Here is a 21,339-nt window from a genome sequence, read left to right as displayed (position 1 = left end):
ATGGTATTGGCCATCAGCTCTGAATTTTATAATTACCAGTAATCTTCAGAAATGACAGTGATGGTCTTTGAGATCTGGTAATTATATACCTGTGTGTGATAGTTCAAATGCTGGGCTTTTAAGCAAATCTGAGTTTGAATCACAGTCTTGCCATTGTGACCTCGAAGAAGTTGTGGAGCCTGTCTGAGCCTCAGGTTCCCCATCTATAAAGGAGGGAACTAGCTGATCTGAGCTAATACAGGGTGTTATGGGGATAAAAGAAGATGCTTACAAAATGCTTAGCATAGCGCTGCCCCGAGTGAGTGATCAAAGCAGGCCACCTGCCAGTTTCACTGTCATTTATTATTCCAGTGACTTGCTATTATTATTTCTTGTCCTCACTCCTTCCCCCTCCAAAATAAACTCCACTGTACTGATGCACCGCACCGCATCTCCATTTTCATCACTGACATTTAATAGTTAAACATGCTTTTCTTTACTACAACGGTTTGCAAAGCACCTTGCAATTTCCTCTCCTAATTCCTGGAATTTTGTTTGTTTGAACTTGAATTGTTTAAAGCTCTCTGTTCGGCAAACTCTCTATTGTGTGTTTTCCTCTGATGTCCAAAGGCTTTGAAACAGTAGCTTTTCCATAATCTTCACCAAAAGTTGCACTAACTCCCTAAAGGGTCGCTGCCTTTTGCACAGTCTCTTCCAGCTGGCTGTCTAACTCGTTCTGTTTTCATTCTTTTCCCCAAGATCTTTTCTCTCTGTTTACCTCTTTTGTGGGGAATCTGTTGCAGGGCATTCTGTGAAATATTCTTGCCTCCTCCGTTCAAGATGAAGCTGTTATCTTGGTGACAGGTACTGACGAATACCGTGTAGGCGCATGGATGATCACATGGCCAGCCTTACAGATTAGCACCTTTTTCAGGGGATGATCATCTCCATGGCTGTTGCAGAAGCTTTGTCAGAAAAAGTTGGACATTAATGGCAACCCTGGTTCTGGCAGTTAAATGAATGTGGAATCTAGCTAGTAGTTTTTTTCCCCTCCCCAAGGAACATCTCTGGAACTCACTGAAACACACAAGAGCACCGATCAGATTTTTAATCAGGATAACCTCCCACCTGTAGAGCATTTTATAGATTCCGAAGCACTTGGGTGTTCATTATCAGTGCACTTGTCTGTGGGAACCCAGCAAATGTGTCTGTTCCAGGGAAGGGGAGGAGGAGGATGAAGAGAGTAGATCCAGGATGCTGAGCTGAGGGTTGGGATTTTGAGGATCTGCCTGGGTCGGACGGTAGTCAGATGGAGAACGGGATCCCCTGCTTTCTGGTGCTTTTCTGAGTCTTGCTAATAACAAGTGACCTGTGAGAGAATTTCACAAGACTCAGAGGGCACTTCCATTATGAAACAATCCTTTGTAGATTCGTTTAAGCTGTTGTCCTTTTTCCTCTTGTGGTATGTTTAGAGATCCATCTTACAGTGTAACATTTTACTTGGCATCTAGTGCAAAAGGAAACTGTGGAATAGTTCTTGCTCTCTGATCAAACTAGATGAATTCCTAGTAGAGGTCATTGGAAAAATATTTGGGGGAGGAGAAGAGGAATATTTCTTCTTTTAGTTTTGGAAGACATCCAAAGAGGAAGGGGGAAAAAATGTACATCAAGAAACTGATGGTTTACAATGTTTATGGAAACACCATTACCCAGATGCCTTGGTTCCCTCTGCAGTGTTAGACACCTCAATTCAATGGCCTCCCTTTTCATTTTTTTTCATTATAAAAATAACATATCCTCATGACCCATAATTAAGAAACCTCCCATCTGATGCAGCCATTTTCATTTTATGTATTTTCCCTGCCAGCCTTTTCCACATTTATACATATTGCATAGCTACCCTAATACATGGTTTTCATCCTGTGGTGTTTTCTTTTTTTTGGTTGGAGGCATGCAGAGGCTGTGCCATGTGAGTTGTGGAATTTTAGTTTCCTGACCAGGGATCAAACCCAGGCCCAGAGCACAGAGTCCTACATGACTGGACTGTCAGGGAATTCCTCATCTTGCTTTTTGTTTAATTCAGCATTTTTCACGTTGCTTGACTTCACAGGTATACTTGTTAATGGTTACACAGTGTCATCAGTGGATGTTCTGTATTTTAAGTAAACATCTCCTGTTATCTGACACTTGGATTCCAGGGTAACTTAGTGCAGAGTTGTAAAAACGTGGGCCCTGGAGCCAGCCTGACCTGGATTTCTTGCTCTGCCAATTCTCAGCTGTACCATCTTGCTGGGAACAACGATGATACTTTTCTTAGAGGATTGTTTGAAGGAAAATAATGTATTTGAAGCACTTAAACATAGCTCCTGGCAGATTGTCTTCTCCTTATTTAGTAGCTAGTCTGTTATTATTTCCAGTTCATCACTATTAAGCAACAGTGCACTAACAGTATTTTCTTTTGGTAAATTCACACACATAGGAATATTAGGCCAAGATAATTGCATATTCATACTGTTCTTCCTATATAGACTGACATTTCTTGATATCCCAGTTTTTTTTTTACTCTTATGAACAATTCTTTGCTATGCAGCTCAGCCAGGAAAAAAAAAAAAAAAGATCTAAGGACTTCTCTGGTGGTCCAGTGGTTAAGACTCCATGCTCCCAAAGCAGGGGGCACAGGTTTGAACCCTGGTGGGCAACTAGGGATCCCACACTGGGGAACTAGCTAAGATCCCACATGTCACACTGTCCAGCAAAAAGGAAAGTTCTAAGTGTGTCATTTTCACTCTACCCTCACTGGCATTGGAAACTATAATTTCCTAAGTTGGGCAATTTAGTATGTTAAACACGATACCTTGTGATCTGCCCACATTGAAAAAGTAGAGCAAATAGTGTAATTAGTACCTCCACTCACCCAGCATCCAGCATCCACAATGGTTAACCTCTTCCCTGTGTTTTTAGAACACCTCAAGTCATTTCATCATTTCACTCATCAGGAATCCGGTACACAGTGCTCCCGGTGAGGACATTTTATTATTTTTTTTAACATAACCATCACACTGTATCTCACTTAACAAGACTAACAAGAATTCCTTAATATCAAATATTAAGTCCAAAGTCAAATGTCTCCAAATTCACATTTGTCTTTGGGGCCTCATCTTAGGTAATACTAAAGAATTTTTGTTAATTTGTGTCCAGAAGGTCCTTGTTCAGTTGATCAGTGTGAATCAGGATCCAAACATGTTCTACCCATTTCTCATGGTTGACATTCTGTAAAAGTCCCCCATTTCTCCTTCCCCCCATGCTATTGATTTGTTGAAGAATCTAGGTCATTTGTCTTATGGACTGTCTTCTGTCCTGGAGTCTGAGTGTGGCTTAACTTTCCTCTTTCTCCTCCTGCTTTCTGTAAGCTGATGTGTAGATCTGGAGGTTTAATAAGTATCTCACTTTTTAACAGGGATGTTAGTTTTGATTTTTTTTTTTTTAAGATTTGTTTTTTATGTGGACCGTTTTTAAAGTTTTTATTGAATTTGTTACAATATTGTTTCTGTTGTCTGTTTTAGTTTTTTGTCTAGGTCACATAGGACCTTAGCTCCCTGACCTGGGATCAAACCCACACTCCCTGCATTGGAAGGCAAAGTCTTAAACACGGGGGTGCCAGGGAGGTCATTAATGGGGTGTTTTGAAGGGAGAGCACATTGTTACAGTCCTTCCCTGCGTAGAATCTTGTGCAGTTGACCAGATGCCAATGGTTATTGGCTTCTCCTGGCAGTAGGAGGACAAGCAGCATTGAGATTCTAGTAAACTAGTTGGAAGAAATTGAATATAAAAATAAGTGATTATATTAGCTTAAAAAATACTCCAGTATACTTAGTTGTTGCTCTGGAAGTCACCCTTTCTTTGTTTCAGTGCCCTAAGAGTAGTTCCAGAGGTAGGTGTGGACTGGCCCTGCCCTCCAGGAGTTCTAGGTGGGAAGATAATCAGAAAAGTTACGTGGCTCTAGAATGTTCATTTCAAAAGTTGTCACCTGGCAGAACATGGTTGATGAGTGGAAGATAATAAGAATGGTTAGATGTCAAGAAATGAAACCATCTCCTGTGGGTTGGGTTGGTCTGGGAAGATTTCTCAAAAGAAAATCTTGATTGAGGAACTGTATAATAGGTGATATTTGAAAAGGCTGAGAAGGCGGAGGAATGGGCTGTTGTGGATAAGAGTTCAAAGATACAGAAGACTGTCACTGTTAGCCAGTTGATCCTCTCCTGTTGATGGCCTTTGGTATCTATCTTCTGAACTTTTTTCTTTCTTTTGTTCTTTAATTAATTCAACAAATATTTTTGGAGCATTAATTAAGTGCCAGTCTTTTTTGTGGCCTGGAAACATGACTCATCAGGCAATCTGATTTCATGAAAGAAACATGAGCTGGGAGTCAGAAGACCCGAATTACTCTGTTTTTAAAATAAAAATATTGAAAGAACTCCTTGAGATTATTGTTAACCCTCGTATCCCCAGAGGGAGACTTTAGCAGGTCTGACTGAGATTGTGGCAGGCTGTCATCTTTCCTGAGAAGAAAAGCCTCTACTATTTGAATGAAGGATGGTGGGGGAAATAGTGAAGGAGACAGGGAAGTCTGGCATGCTGCAGTATATGGGGTCGCAAAGAGTCAGAGAGGACTTAGTGACTGAACAACAACAATATATATTAATTTTTTTTTTTATTATTCTCTTACCTTCTTTCTTCTCCTTCTTTCTTGTGGAAGCACTTTATCCTTTGAGCTCTAAAGCTAAGCTGGAAACTCATGAAACAATATCTGTCACTACCCTGGGCAAGGATACAAATGAGAACAAGAAGAATTCTTTAGCTCCCAGACAGCTCAGCTCACCTTTGTTCAGATTCCAATCGCGTGGGATGCAGGCTGGGGAAGGTTTACCTGTGGTTTATCCCGCTGGAAGACATGGGCTCATTCACATGAAAAAGCATTGATCTTGAGATTGAAAAAGGCTTATGGGGAGTGTGTGGCTGAGAACAAAAGGAAGACATTGTTAGCATTTTTCACATAGTCATACATCTTCTGCAGCAGCTCAACTTCTATCAATTTGATCTAGGTCTGTTTTCCTTTAAACTCAAATCTACCAGCATCTGTGGAGAGCTAGCTGTATGCAATAGTGGTTATTTAAGAGAGACTTAGCTTCCAGCCCCATCATATCCACCAGCTGCCCCCAGCCCAAAGCACCCCAGATAAGCTTACGAGCTAGGTATGTACATTCGTTGCTATGCAAACACAGCCTCAAGATGAACACCACCCCCAGCCCTGCTACCTCCCCCGTGATTCCCGTTAAGTCCCTCTCTTCCCCTTTCTCTTTCCCTATCACGTAACATTCTGTAGAATTTCTAAATTTTCAAGATGAAAGGGAAATAAAGAGTCACCCAGTTCTGTGTTTGCTAACAAACATATCCCACTCCTTCCCCCAACCAGGATACCACACAGGGGGTTACCTCATGTTTTAGGCTCTTTTATCCCTTACCATCTGGGTATAATATGTAAGTGGTTAATGTTCCACACAGTTTGCATTGAAAAATTTGGATGCAGTATATTCTGTTTGATCAAAACAGGATCCAGGAAAGTTGAATGATTTGTCCATGGCTGCTGGGAGTTGGAGGGTAAACAGGGGCTGAAACCCAGTGCCGCTTGAGCCCACACAGGTCCTACCTGTAAAGCCACCCCATGGACAGAGACTGCTGCCCTGTGAACCTGAGCATGTTCAGAAGGGGTTGCAGCTGTTGGGCAAGACCATCAGTGTTCTGGGCAGACTAAATGAGGATGTGGCTCTTTAGTAGCTGTGTGACCTCATCTATAAGACAGGGAGAGCACCCTCTTCAGCAAGTTGTGAGGACTCAGTAGGTGATACGTGTCGTGTGCTTGTCACAGCCCTAGCGATGGAGCTGATGGCAGCCTCACAGCATTTTCTAGCTTTACAGCATTCACATGCCAGGGCCCTCATCCCAGCGGACCCTTTTGGTTCTATCCAAAGTTAATTCAAACCTGTCCACATCACTCACTTTTGGAAAGAGAATTCCATACAGAACTTTGCTCTGGGGATGTGGCAGATACGTGTATTCCACTTTTAGAAATGACTTAAAACATCTTTGTTTCAGTGTGGTCTTTTCGATTGGTTGGGTGGTTCCTGGGCTTTGAGGAGATTCTTTCTTTCTCCAGACTTACCTCCCAGCTCTCTTCAGAACCATCATAAACCAAGCTACTGTTTATGAAATTACTACTGTATGTCAGCCCCTTACCTGGCTTCTCTCTAATCTTCACCTCCTCCCTTTGAAGTGGGTACTATTATGTTCTAATTGCAGATCAGGGCACTGAGGTTCTGAGAGATTAACGTGCTTGATTATTTTAGATATTTTGGTGGTTCTCCCTTGTTGAAAGTTGCAGGAGCACACTTGTGTGACCTGCAGTAGTCTGGATGGATAAGAAGATTACATCTAGAATGACTCCAGTACTTAGGAGTTATAAGTGTCAGGGACCTGAATGACCATCTAACCCCTTATTGACCAGCAGGGGAAACCGGTGAGCAAAGAGGTCACCAGACTTGATCAGACTCAGGGCAGGAGTCCAGGGCTAAGATCTGAACCCAGATCTCCTGACTCTTGCTTAAGTGTTCTTTCTTTAATTGTATCATATTAGGCTCACATCCTTGACCCTCAGCACCATCAGTGTTGGTATCAAGACACCAGCTAAGTTGCAAATGGCCTGCAGATAATTAATGTTCCATTTCATTTGTGGAATGTCAGGTTCTAGAAGCAAAGTACTAGCATTTGAACCCAGCTCTGACCCTTACTAGCTCTGTGACTTCAGGGAAATCAGTTGAACTCCCTGTGCTTCAGTTGGATTGGACTGTTATAAGGATTACCTGAGAGACAGCATGGAAAGTGAAAGCATGTGCCTGGAAGAGCTGACCACTGGTCTGTGTCAGCTGTGGTCATCATTTGCCAAGCCCCTGTCACTCGCTAAGCACCTTTTGGTACTGGAGCTACAACACTGAACAAGAGAGTCATGTTTCTCACCTGTATGGAGCTTACTGTCAAGTGGGAGATGCGGTTGTTCAAAAATAATAAAGTGTATGATTTGGTGAATTATTCTAGTTCCATTTGTTCTTTGTAGAGCATTGTTTAAAAGTTGCTGCAAGATATCTTTAGTTGCAATTGTTTTTTATAAATGTGTGACATTAGTGTAAATATTTTGCATCAGAAGTTTGGTCAGGGGTGCACAGAGCCCTCAGCCTTGAGGAGTGTTGGTCCTCAGCTTCCTGCCAGCATCCATCTGTGTGTCACCTCCAGAACAGAACTGGCCGAGGTCCTCCTCCTTAGGCAGCCTAGCCAAAGGGCAAAAAGGAAGTTATGGCTGGGGAAAATGCATGAGGCAGCAGAACTTGCTCTCTGAGGGAACAGACAGCTCTCATAGTCATAACAGGCCTGTAGGCAGGCCTGTGTAGACACAGTAGGAACCAAATGTTGTCATACAGGTAACACAGGCACCATACAAGCCAAGTACCTATTTTTGAGTGACAGTGGTGTATTTTAGGACAGTTCCATCCCATGCATAGATGAACTCCATCTTCCTTTCAGTTTCTCTGTTCATGGTTAATCTAACCTCTTTTCAAGCTTGTTTTCTTGGCCATTTGATATTTTCAAGAATCTATATTCCCCATTGCATTTCCTGACAAATGAGAACATTGAGCTGAACTTTCTGATGAACTCTTATAAATATTATCATACTATCAGTTCAGTCGCTCAGTCATATCTGACTCTTTGCGACCCATGGACTGCAGCGCGCCAGGCTTCCCTGTCCATCACCAACTCCCAGAGCTTGCTCAAACTCATGTCCATCGAGTCAGTGATGTCATCCAGCCATCTCATCCTCTGTCGTCCCCTTCTCCTCCTGCCTTCAATCTTTCCCAGCGTCAGTCTTTTCCAGTGAGTCAGTTCTTCACATCATGTGGCCAAAGTATTGGAGTTTTGGCTTCAGCATCAGTACTTCCAATGAATATTCAGGACTGATTTCCTTTAGAATTGACTGGTTTGATCTCCTTGCTGTCCAAAGGACTCTCAAGAGTCTTCTCCAACACTGCCAGTTCAAAAGCATCAATTCATTGGTGCTTAGTTTTCTTTATAGTCCAACTCTCACATTCATACTTGACTACTGGAAAAACCATACCTTTGAGTAGGTGGACCTTTGTTGGAAAAGTGATGTCTCTGCTTTTTAATATGCTGTACAGGTTGGTCATAACTTTTCTTCCAAGGAGCAAGCGTCTTTTAATTTCATGGCTACAGTCACCATCTGCAGTGATTTTGGAGCCCCCAAAAATAAAATCTCTCACTGTTTCTCCATCTGTTTGCGATGAAGTGATGGGACCGGATGCCATGATCTTCATTTTTTGAATGTGAGTTTTAAGCCAGCTATTTCACTCTCATCTTTCACTTTCATCAAGAGGCTCTTCAGTTCCTCTTTGCTTTCTGCCATAAGGGTGGTGTCATCTCTATATCTGAGGTTATAGATATTTCTCCCTACAATCTTGATTCCAGCTTATGCTTCATCGAGTCCAGCATTTCGCATAATGTACTCTGCAAAGAAGTTAACCAAACAGGGTGACAATATATAGCCTTGATATACTCCTTTTCCAATTTGGAACCAGTCCATGGTTCCATGTCCAGTTCTAACTGTTGCTTCTTGACCTGCATACAGATTTCTCATGAGGCGGGTAAGGTGGTCTGGTATTTCCATCTCTTGAAGAATTTTCCACAGTTTGTTGTGACCCACACAGTCAAAGGCTTTAGCATAGTCAATAAAGCAGAAGTAGATGTTTTTCTAGAATTCTCTTGCTTTTTCTATGATCCAACATAGATGGATGTTGGCAGTTTGATCTCTGGTTCCTCTGCCTTTTCTAAATCCAGCTTATCATGCTAAAGTAATCCAAAATGTGGGCTGCCTGTACCCAGTGTGCTAATTTTAGACAAGGATACTTTCATCAGCAAGTTATATTATCACTTTTAGATTCCTTGAAATAAAGTAGCATAAATTTGAGGCAATACTTTATATATAGCTTAGTCTTTCCTGTTTTATAGGATTACAGAAGATGAGCATTTATGTTTGAAAGTGAAAGTTGCTCAGTTGTATCCAACCCTTTGCAACCCCATGGACTATATAGTCCATGGAATTCTCCAGGCCAGAATACTGGAGTGGGTAGCCTTTCCCTTCTCCAGGGGATCTTTCCAACCCAGGAATGGAACTGGGGTGTCCTGCATTGCAGGCAGATTCTTTACCAACTGAGCTGTCAGGGAATTTTTAATTGCCGTATTTTACAGTTTAAGAAACTGCACCTCGGAGAGTTTAATTGACTTGCTCGATGTCACATGGCAAATTTAGTGGTAGAACCGGTGTTGGATCCAATGTTTTCACATTTAGGTCAGTTCACTCTTCATTGTGCCTCTTCTTTTATACATGTCCAATAGTTGAATCAATATTTGAAATCCTGCTTTAAAGAATTAACCCCTTTAAGGCAAGGTGGGTGGAAAAGATCCCCAAATTCCACCTTTCCTCTCTGATTCTTTGAGAAAAGAGAGGGTAGGATGATACCAGAAAGGTTAATAACAGTATAGACTGTGTGCTTGCCTTGTGCCTTGAATGCTGACATATAGAGGAACTCATTAAACTATGGGCTTCCCAGATAGTGGCACTGATAAAGAATTCGCCTGCCAATGCAGGGGATACTGGAGACATGGGTTTGATCCCTGCATTGGGAAAATCCCCTGGAGAAGGAAATGGCAGCCCACTGCAGTACTCTTGCATAGGGAATTCCACGGACAGAGGAGTCTGATGGGCTGCAGTCCAAGAGGTTGCAAAGTGAAGTGAAGTGAAGTTGCTCGGTTGTGTGTGACTCTTTGCAATCCCATGGATGGTAACTTAGCAGGCTCCTCCATCCATGGAACTTTCCAGGCAGGAATAGTGAAGTAGCTTGCCATTTCCTTCTCCGGGGGATCTTCCTAAGCTTGCAAATAGTAGGATTCAACTGAGCACCCATGCATATATTTTTTCTTATTAAAGCCTTTAAACTCTCATATCCCCATTTTCCAATTGATTAAGCTGAAGTTATTGTTGTTGTTCAGTCGCTCAGTTGTGTCCAACTCTTTGCAACCCCGTGGACTGCAGCACGCCCGGCTTCCTTGTCTTTCACCATCTCCCGGAGCTTGCTCAAACCTATGTCCATTGAGTCAGTGATTCCATCCAACCATCTCATCCTCTGTCATCCCCTTCTCCTCCTGTCTTCAATCTTTCCCAAAATCAAGGTCTTTTCCGATGAGTCAGTTCTTTGTATCAGGTGGCCAAAGTATTGCAGCTTCCACCTCAGCATCAGTTCCACCAATGGATATTCAAGATTGATTTACTTTAGGATGGACTGGTTTGATCTCCTTGCAGTCCCAGGGACTCTCAAGAGTCATCTCCAACACCACAGTTCAAAAGTATCAATTTTTCAGGACTCAGCCTTCTTTATGGTCCAAGCTGAGGTTTGGCATGATTAAATAAAGTCCAAAGCCATATAGTCAGCAAGTGGAAACCTTGGTGTTTGCATTCAGGCTTCTTATTCTAGACCTTGTATTCCCCAGTGTTCTCCCAGGTACTGACGGATGAGGTGTTACATAGTCCATAAAGTTTTACTGTTATTGTAGAAGGAGGGTGGAAGGGAAATACCTTATTCTTCAAAAATTAATGTCAGGAGGTAGTGCATTTATAATTATCAGTTTACTGGAGCAGTCTGTAGGAATTTTTTTTCCTTCACTTTGAAATTTTGCACTTTCCATATTAAAAGCTTATTTAGGAAATGAAAATTAATTTGAGGGAAGGAAGCCTGTGTTATTCCTGCTTCCAGCTGGAACAGATGCCTGGCCTCCTCTGGACAGGTAGGAGGGGCAACACTGGCCTCTGCTGAGCTCGTAAACTGGAGAAGTGTCTAAATTCAGGAACGATGCCAGGTGGGGTGGGGGCACGGAAGGGAGGAAAGGGATGTGGTGTTTGGAGCCCATAACTCAGGAAACGTGATGGCACCTAATTTCAGAGTGGCATGAGGCAAGCGTTTAGGAAAAGAATAATGAGCTATTGTTGTGGGCTTTTTTTCTTTAATGGGTGGGTTGTTTTTATAAAGTTTTATGAACAGGAAACTGAAGCAAAATGCTGACCCCTTTGGTTTTTGAGCTCTGCCAGCATCATTTTCATTTTTATTTTTGACTGTTGGTGACAGGCACTTCCCTTAACATTTTTGAGGGTGAAGTGTAACCCCAAACTGCCTTTTTATAACAACAGCAGAATCCAGATGAAGCCTTGTGGTTTCAGATCTTCTTGATAATATCATGAGACCAAAAAAAAAAAAAAAAAATTACCCGCAGCCCAGGGAGAAAGACAGCTCTTTCAGAAACCAAGGCAGACTATAGAATGTTTTCCTTCTGAAGACATTCTAGAAAAATTGCCCAACATGTGGGAAACCTCTAACAGGTATTAAAATGGGACTTGCTGTGGTAAAGAAAATACTGACTGAATTGTTGAATTCCCCTCCTGCCCTGAGAGCCTGAGAATCATAAAAACTCGGCCTCCCCAGCTGTTGTTTCCTCTGGAAGATGACTTAATGTTGAAGGTGGTCTTATCTGTTGTGCATTGATGATGCACAGAACCAAGGTTTCAGGCATCTATCTGGCTGCCAATTTCAGAGATGTTAAAGGCTGTTTTGTTCCTGCAGGGTGTTTATTCATTGCTTACCTTATAAAAAGTTATGTCTTACTGCATTTTCCTGGCACCAGAGCAATCCTTGTACCTACCCATTGCATATGGCTTTTCTGAGCCTGCAGGCAGCACTGGGTTATTAAAGTTCAAGGAGGAAACCACGTGATGTTGGCTTTACCATTTTAATTCTCTCTTACCTTCCTCCCACCCCCAGACAGATGAGTTTTGTTCAGCGCACACTGTGTCTAAGCCAGAGTGAGCTCTCAAAGCGCCTCTTGTCAGACTCCAGGTGAGGAGGCCCAGGCAGGGAGGGCACAAGCAGAGCAACCAGCAGAGCAGCCGGAAGAGAAGTTGCCTTCCTCTCTGACTGGCTCCCTCAGACAAAAACGTTTTCAAGTCCATAATTTCACATCAGCCTGGAAACATTAGACCAGAACCATGTTTGATCCTGCAGAAACAATGGGCAAAATCTCCCCTTCCCCTTGAAAGTCAGCCTCCCAGGGCCCCCTTCAAGAGAACAAAGTCTCTGTATTAATAGTACTAGGTATGAACATGGCAAATTGCAAAGAAAAAAGAAATATATAGTTTAACCTGGAATCAGACACTTAGAACAGGAAAGGGAAGAAAGAGCCACCACAGGGAAGAAAAAAGGAAGATGGGGTTGTCACTAGGAATCTCTGAAAACAAACTATTTGACATCTCTTTGCCACCAGAGTCTCAATCTCCCTGGCAAGTCTACCTTGTTCAGAAATTAGTGTAAATTGCTGAGAGTCTGTAAAAAGCTGGAGGGAACCAAAAGCTCACAGTAAAATCCAGCAGGGCTCCCGTAGCCTTACACTGCACATCTCTACAAGCAGTTTCAGTGAGTTTGGGACTCTTCAAGAAGCTTATTAAGGGACTCATGTCTCCTTTCAAATTTTCTTTTAACAGCCCATGGTGGTATTCTGCATGTGATTTCTTGGTCCTATCTTAGAAACTTTTGAAGTTGTTTTTTTTTTTTTTTTTTTTTTTTATGTAGACCATTTTTAAAGTCTTCATTGAATTTGTTACAATATTGCTTGTATTGTATGTTTTAGGTTTTTGGCTTCTCAAACCCACACCCCCTATATAGGAAAGTGAAGTCCTAACCTCTGGGACACCTGGGAAAAGTCCCCCATCTCAGAAACTTTAGACAGCTTTCCTCATTGCACAAAGTCTCTGAATTTACCTTCTCTATGACATGTTCTACTTAATTTTTCCATTTAATTTAATTTCAATTTAATTTTTATTTCAACAAAGATGGATCCTTCTACCATGCGCCAGCCAGAATGATAGAAGGAGCTAGAGCTGTTGCAGTGATTGAGAGAGTTATGGTCCCTGTGCCTTTGTAGGTAGAGACATGCTGAATCAGTCATTATGAGCGCGATGAATATTAGGGAGAGGTAATCAGTGCAGTGGGCTTCCCTGGTGGCCCACATGATAATCTGCCTGCAGTGCAGGGGACCCAGGTTCGATCCTTGGGTCAGAAAGATCCCCAGGAGAAGGGAATGGCAATCCACTCCAGTATTCTTGTGCCTGGAGAATTCCATGGACAGACGAGCCTGGCAAACTACAGTCCATGGGCTCCCAAAGAGTTGGCCACAAGTGAGTGACTAAAAGTTCCACTTTCACTCAGCACTAGGGGGGTACAAAGTAGAGGTTCCCCTTGCTGGGGGACTGAGGACTGTCTTGGAGGAGAGGAATTAGCCAGGAAGCTATCTGGTTGGTGGTTCTTGTCTTGCCGAAGAACTAAATGATCATGCACTAATATAAGTTGGTGAACTAGAAGCTGGTGCTTTTCTTCAGCCTTCTGTTGCACAGGCTTTGGGTTCTGTCCAAATTGCAGGCATGTGGGACCTGTATTTTCTGAGCTTAGTTTTAGGTGTAAGATGGAAAAATTCAGAAGCTCCTGTACCTCAGCTCACTCAACCAACACCCTCGCATGCCCCTGTAGTGTTATGGGATGCCCACAGCACGAGGAACACTGAGCTAATGAGCTGCTTTCTACCACACAGCAGCTGACTTCCGCTCCCACCAGAAGAGTGAGAACCAGGCTTGCTAGGAGTCCCAGAGTCTGTCTGTGCTGGTTAAACTCGTTCTGTAATTAAGGTCTTCTCCTCACGCTACTGTCCCCTCCCCACCCCCACAATAAACCCCAGGAGCTTTTTCAAGTAAACATCTCAAGCCAACCGCGCTCCTCCCATTCTCTACTGCTGCCGCTAATTTTTTAAAAATGTAAATGCAATCATGCCCCTTGGCTATGAAGAGATAAGCATGATTTTAGTTGGAACTTTTGGATAGGAGACTGTAAATCAAAGTCCCAAGAGCCAGAACCCATCTCCTGGTGGGTGGCTTAGTTGGTAGTTCACTGGGAGTGTGGAGTTGCGTATTTCTTGCTGTGGCCCTGCTGCACCCATATGTTTCTAGTGGGCTGTGCAGTGTGTATGGTTCCTCAGCACAGCCTGAGCAAATAAGCAGCGCGCTCTGTGCCTGTTCTGGATTGCAATACTACAGCCAGTGGGCTCGTTGCCCCCTGGGCACCAAGGATCTGTGGTCTCCTGATAATCCTAACTCACACTGTCTTGAAGGGAGTTTATCAAAAATTCAAATTTCTCGAGTCCACTGCTAAAGAGTCCAGTTCAGTTAATCCAAAGTGGGGCCCAGTAATCTGGATATGGTAAATTTCTCAGTTGATTTCACTGCACGTGGTCTCTAGAATTATTGTCCCTAAATCCCCACAATTCACTTTTCTATAAATGTGTAGATTTTCAAATCCTGGCCAGACGATATGAATAGTGCTATATTTCATTGTTACCCACACTTTGCCCACATTTTTAACTTCTCTGGAATTGGGATGTATCTTACAATTGATCATGTGTTATAATTTTTTTTCATTTTAAAAAGTATTTACTTATTTTTAATTGATTGATAACTTTACAATATTGGTTTGACTTGTCATACATCAACATGAATTAAACATAGGAGTACATATGTCCCCTCCCTCTTGAATCTCCCTCCTACCTCCCACCGTGTGTTATAATGTAATTGGCAATTTTATTTTCTTTCTTAGCTGTACATAATATAATAGAACATATTTCAGTCTTTGGCATCTTAGTTTGATGAAATATGGTACTTTGATGCTGAGTTTGTAGTTGATGGAAAATAAAACATTTCCACTATCCAAAGCTAGAATTGATACATTTTAGATTCCAGTGTCTCCATGCAGTGGTTAGTATTAAAAAAAAAAAAAAAAAAAAAACTACTGATACATACATTGCTGTAGTCTAAAGAGAATAAGTAGTTTTGGAATATAAAAAGTTTAGTAAATTTTTGGTCAAAAATATGAAATAGTTTCAACTAAATGCAGGCTCTCCATAAAGTTCAGTGTACAAAAAGTGTTCTAACAATTGGCTTAAATTCTATAAGCAAAGCAAGCCTGCTGATAGTAATCAGCTGAGATCAAAAAGTTAGCATTCTTATTACAAAACCTTGAGTGAGGACAGATCTCTGACTGCACAGGCTGTGCTATGTATCACAAACACAGTAAGCCGAACCCTTTGGGGTTTTTATTTTATCACCACGTTTGCATTTCTGCCACCTAAAATAATTAAATATACTGGTAAAGTTTGTCCTATAGAGTTTGACTATAAAGAAAGCTGAGTGCTGAAGAATTGATGCTTTTGAACTGTGGTGTTGGAGAAGACTCTTGAGAGTTCCTTGGACTGCAAGGAGATCCAACCAGTCCATCCTAAAGGAGATCAGTCCTGGGTGTTCATTGGAAGGACTGATGTTGAAGCTGAGACTCCAATACTTGGGCCACCTGATGCGAAGAGCTGACTCATTTGAAAAGACCCTGATGCTGGGAAAGATTGAGGGCAGGAGGAGAAGGGTACGACAGAGGATGAAATGGTAGGATGGCATCACCGACTCAATGAACATGAGCTTGGGTAAACTCCGGGAGCTGGTGATGGACAGGGAGGCCTGGCGTGCTGCAGTCCATGTGGTTGCAAAGAGTCAGACACAACTGAGCAACTGAACTGAACTGAAAGTTTGTCCTGGGAAAAACATTTCCTCCCCCTTTCCAAGTTGTTCTTAAATTGTCTGTTCATTTTCACTGGTATTTTCAAGTACATTTTCATATCTTAAACAGGTTAAGATAATTTTCTCTTCCTTTCCCCCTTACTCATGTTCTTCTTTATCCTTTTCTCCTTTCATGCTTTATGAAGTCTGTTATTCTGTTAAGGGTCAGGTTTGGGCATGAAGGAAAGATTCTAGACATGTCAATATTGTAAGGCTTCTTGGCACTCAAACATTTTGTTTGCAGCTCCACTGTGCCTAAACTGACATTTGACATCAACCAACGATCACGGCCTAAAGCGAAAATATCCTTGAGGTCAAAACCAACAGGTTGTCCTGGCTCTGATGCCGTGTTTCAGCTCTACTCTTTAATGTAGGGTCTGTCAACTGTGACATTATAAGCATTTTGAACCTGTTAATTCTTTGGTGTGTGTGTGTGTGGGGGGGGGGTGTCCTGTGCATTATAGGATGTCTACCAGCATCCTGGGCCTCTACCCATTAAATGACACTAGCTCCCTCCCCCAGTGACCATCTAAAACATCTAGACATTGCCAAATGTCACCCAGGGAACAAAATCGTACCCCTTTGGGAATCACTGATACAATGACTGTACCTATCTGTGTTATATCAGAGCATGACACATAGTATTCTTGGTTTTTCACCATAAAATCTTGATTGTTTTTGAATTATAGCTAATAAGTCACAAGATAAGCTCATTACTGGGATAAGATGCTGTCACCTAACCAGTTTTTCAGACTTGTTTTAGAAAATGAGATCTATGAGAGAAGGCAAGAATGAAGTCTTCCAGCTTTAGAATAGCCAGGTATATACATTCGTAAATCTAGCCTGGAGCCAGTGGACATATCCCCAGGCAAAGGGAGAGGTTTTAGATGATTTTATGATTTTAGATATTATCAGTACTTGATTTGTGCTGTTTTTACCTGTCTGGTAGTAAACCACACTTCTGATCTCTCAGAATTCACTACAAGAACTTCTTCAGGCTTTTAACTACCCTCTCCCATCAAGACTGAAATTACTGAGAGGAGAGGGAACTTGGTCATTAGCTGGGAATGTCCCCCAAACAGAAGGGGAGCCACGTGTTGGTACACATGTGTGTCCAACATGTACATACACGACTGTGTCAGATTAGCACAGGTAGACGAGATGGCTCAGATGCCAAGGAAGCAGACAGAGGTGCATTGTGTTTGAAGGCTAGGCTTTGGGATATCTGCTACCCTCACTTGTGCTCCTTCTACAAATGCACACCTCACAGCAGAGGTTACAGGTGAAAGGCCGTGTTTCAAACTCAGCTATATTTCTTGAGCAGGTGTGTATTACTCACCTTTCTGCCATAGAGATTCAGGAATGGGTGGAAGATATTTTAAGTATAATGCTGTCAGGACAACAACAATATAATGTTGTCCCATTGGCTGAGAAGACTGTCACAACCACTTTAACTTGTGAAGTTTTAGCCTCATGCTGGGCCTGTTCCACTCAGTCTTGGCAGTGGGATTTGGGGAGCTGATTGATGGCCTCCCAGTCATGCCTGGCTTTCTGCTCGTCTAAAAGGAGCTAACAACCAGTGCCGGGCTTGTGGGTAGAAGCCCACCACTCCATCAACAACACAAATGTGCCCTGCTTAGCCCAGGCGAGAATGCAGGCTCTGCTCTTGGCACCGTTCCTGGAAATGCAGAACAGGCTTCTTTATTCCAGTCTCCAGGCTTCTGGCTAGCGAGGAACACTGCCTGGCTGTGAAGCATTTACAGGATTATAACGGGTTGTGCCGAAGGCGAGTCCTGAAAGGCACTTTGTGCCGTTGCTTTGAGTGAAGCTGACTGTTCAGGCAGTGTTGTTCTTAAGCCCATAAACACACACACAGGCAGAATGGGGAATGCTGGGCTCCTGGGGCCGCTAAGCTGGGTAGCACTGCAGAGTTGGACTGACTTCTCTCCACTGTGGCACCAGCTTCAGGGGGTGTGCTTGGGAACCCTCCTGTAGAGCAGCCTACTTTCTGACCAAGGCTTCGACCATAAACACTTCCGGTTGGAATACTAGGCAGATTGCCCAAACTCCACATCTGCTAATGTTGGAGCAGTGTATCATGCACACACGAGGGAGGTTCTGAAAGTGGAAATTGCGTGGACTCAACAATACCCTTGAAAAGCCTCTGAGTGTCTCAGGGACCACATCCCTGACTTGCATATAACCAAAATTGCTGGTTTCAGTTTATAGGCCTTATTATACCAAAAATATATGTCTTTAAACATCAAAATCTTTATGGTGGTGAGACACTCAAGCTGTGAGAGGCTTGGAAATCCAAGCCAAAGGAAATCCACCCAAAGGAAATCCAGATACCCATTTTCCCTTTCACACTTATTTAAATTGTTACTGGCCATTAGCAATCTCTCTCTCACTTTTCCTCTTTCTTTACCTCTGCCTAGCATAGACAGTGGAGAAGGCAATGGCACCCCACTCCAGTACTCTTGCCTGGAAAACCCCATGTACGGAGGAGCCTGGTAGGCTGCAGTCCATGGGGTGGCAAGGAGTCGGACACGACTGAGCGACTTCACTTTCTCTTTTCACTTTCATGGATTGGAGAAGGAAATGGCAACCCACTCCAGTGTTCTTGCCTGGAGAATCCCAGGGACGGGGGAGCCTGTTGGGCTGCCGTCTATGGGGTCGCACAGAGTTGGACACGACTGAAGCGACTGAGCAGCAGCAGCAGCAGCAGCATAGACAATGGGAAAAACATAAGTTTGCTGCACATATATTGTACCATGTATATTGATTGCTTTTTATGGTTCCATTCTTTGAAGAGGGGCAAAAAAAAAAAATGTTTTAAGAACAAGTGGATATGGCAGCCTTTTCATCAACCATTATGAATATTCTTCACTCTACAATACTTGTAGTTGAGATTAACGTCCCCTCTCTTCCTTAGGGTTGACTTATTACTACACTGTGCTTCCCGGGTGGCACTAGTGGTAAAGAACTTGCCTGCCAATGCTGGAGACATAAGAGACATAGGTTCGATCCCTGGTTTGGGAAGATCCCCTGGAGGAGGGCATGGCAACCCACTCCAGTATTCTTGCCTCAGAAATCCCATGGACAGAAGAGCCTGGCAGGCTATACAGTCCACAGGGTTGCAAAGAGCTGGAAACAAGTGAAGCAACTTTAGCACGCACATGCAGATTTACATTACCCAGACTTCCTCCTTGGTCCTGAGAATCCTGCATTGAGTAGCCCAGCCCCAGGGCTGGCATAATTTACCAGAGTCACTCTCTTCTTCACCAAGTGCTGGCTGTACACTCCCAATTGGAAGTCAATGCCAAGCCAGCTCCACCAGGGTTCAAAGCCCATCCATGAAGGGACAATTTACTGGCCAGGCCACCTGCCTAGTTGAGGCGATGGGCCTGCAGGGGCCAGAGGATCAGGGAGGGAAAGGGAATGAGGAGCAAGCTTCAGCTCAAATCCTTGACAGCCAGAGGAGCCCTGTGTGAGACTCTTGGTGGCAGGATTAATCAGGGGCTGCTTTGGTTGGTTGCCCTTGGATACAGGGTTGTCCCTCACTCCCCACCTCAAACTTGACCAGACTTGCAGTGAGCCTCGATGAAGCTCTCCATCAGCACCGTTCAGGCTAAAAGGACAAAGCTGTGTTCAAGAATACAGGTAGGAGAAAGATCAGTAGTCCTGAGGTACTCTTTCCCATTCCAAACCTCCTTTTCAACCACTTCCTTCCTACTGCTTTAGGGTGTATATTCGAGGAGGAAGAAAAATCAGGTGCTCTCTTCAATGTCCATTGAACCTCACTCCTTCAACAGCTTCCTTTACATGGTTGGCAAGAGTGAGACTGGCAGAACTGGGCCAGATTCTCTTTGCTTCTGAAGGCAGTTTGTCCACACTGGCTGGGCAGGAAAGCAGGCACATTTAGTGCCAGCATGTGGGCTTGGTACCTGGGATGAAAGGGCTGTATACCATGAGGTTTCCTGCCTGGAGAGTGGGAGTTGCTGGATTCTGGCCTCAGCCAGAGCAGAGAACACTTAAGCAGGGACTGGATATTTCCATTCCCACGACCTCCTGCACACCTAAGATGTCTGAAGAATAGACCCCCACTTGCTGTGACCATGACTTTGATAGGAGGGGAAGAACACTCAACAGTGCAGTCTACAAAATAACTTTTGAGATAATGATCATTTTAATATTTTAAAAATTAATTTCTAAATTCCCAAGTAACAATTCATGTAAAAATTTTAAGAACATATTAGCTATAAATGTGAAGTTCTCCTTTGTACACTACCTTTAATTCCCCTGGAACTGGCTGCCTCCTTTCAGCCCCATAAAAATTTGCTGTGCTGTGCTTAGTCGTTCAGTCATGTACAACTCTTTGAGACCCCATGGACTGTAACCCACCAAGCACCTCTGTCCATGGGGATTCTCCAGGCAAGAATACTGGAGTGGATTGCCATGCCCTCCTCCAGGGGATCTTCCCAACCCAGGGATTGAACCCAAGTCTCCCGCATTGCAGGCAGACTCTTTACCATCTGGGCCACCAAAAATTTGCTATGGGTCCTTCCAAATGGTTTTCAATGGTATTAACCTACATTTCTCTATAGAAAATATATGGTATTCATTTGTAGATTTTTTTTTAAACACAAATGGTATTATACTGCTTACTCTGCAATAGTTTTTTTAACTGAACCTGATACCTTGAAGATCTTTCCATGCCGCACCCAAAGGCCCATCTTCAAAATGACTGCAACTGAGTGGTGTTCCATAGTGATAAGAGTTTATTTAAGCACTCCCTAATGGCTGATGTTGCTTCCCTGGTGACTCAGTGGTAAAGAATCTGTCTGCGGTGCAGGAGATGCTGGTTTGATCCCTAGGCCAGGAAGATCCCATGGAGAAGGAAATGGCAACCCACTCCAGTAGTGTCAGCTCATCACTGGACAGCTTTGTCTGGACACACCCCGTCAGATTCCTCTTATGAATGGCAGGCAGCCTCTTACCAGCCTCTTCATACTTAAAAGTGGGTGCAGAGGACAGGGCTCTAGGATACTTTTTGGAAGTGGTGGAAAGGTTTTGTGTCCCGATTATGGAGGTGGTTATTCTAGTGTTTACATTTATTAAGACTCAATTAACGGTACAGTAAAATGGGAGCATTTTACTCTTTGTAGATTACACTCCAATGACATATATATGTATACTCCATATATATGTATATGGAGAGACTGGCTGTGAGTAAGGCGAGGCAGAATACCGCTTCTTCTTAATATGGGCTTTTAAAGAGCTTACTTCCCCCAAGGCCGCTTGCCTCCTCCCGGCTTCGCCCCAGCCTCCATTCTGTCCGCTGCCTCTTCCACCCCACGAGGGCCAGGGAGCCCGAGCGGACCTGCCACTGAGGCTGCGCGGCCCCGAGGTCGGGGCCTGCGGGAGGAAGGGTCCAGCGGCCCGATACCCTCGCTGCTCCGGAGAGGGCTTCCGCGGGGCGGCAT

The 21,339-nt window shown here is 43.4% G+C and overlaps 1 protein-coding gene across 3 annotated transcripts in view; it reads left to right on the top strand.

The window, feature by feature from the left end:
- Positions 1–21,339, top strand: part of ARHGEF3 (Rho guanine nucleotide exchange factor 3) — a 313,634-nt gene that overhangs the window by 223,830 nt on the left and 68,465 nt on the right. The gene's annotated exons all lie outside the window — the stretch shown is intronic.

The sequence above is a fragment of the Bos indicus x Bos taurus genome, chromosome 22, assembly GCF_003369695.1.
Source record: "Bos indicus x Bos taurus breed Angus x Brahman F1 hybrid chromosome 22, Bos_hybrid_MaternalHap_v2.0, whole genome shotgun sequence".
Lineage (NCBI taxonomy): Eukaryota > Metazoa > Chordata > Mammalia > Artiodactyla > Bovidae > Bos > Bos indicus x Bos taurus.
Note: the sequence above shows the minus strand (reverse complement) of the source record. Positions and strands in the feature narration are given on the sequence as shown.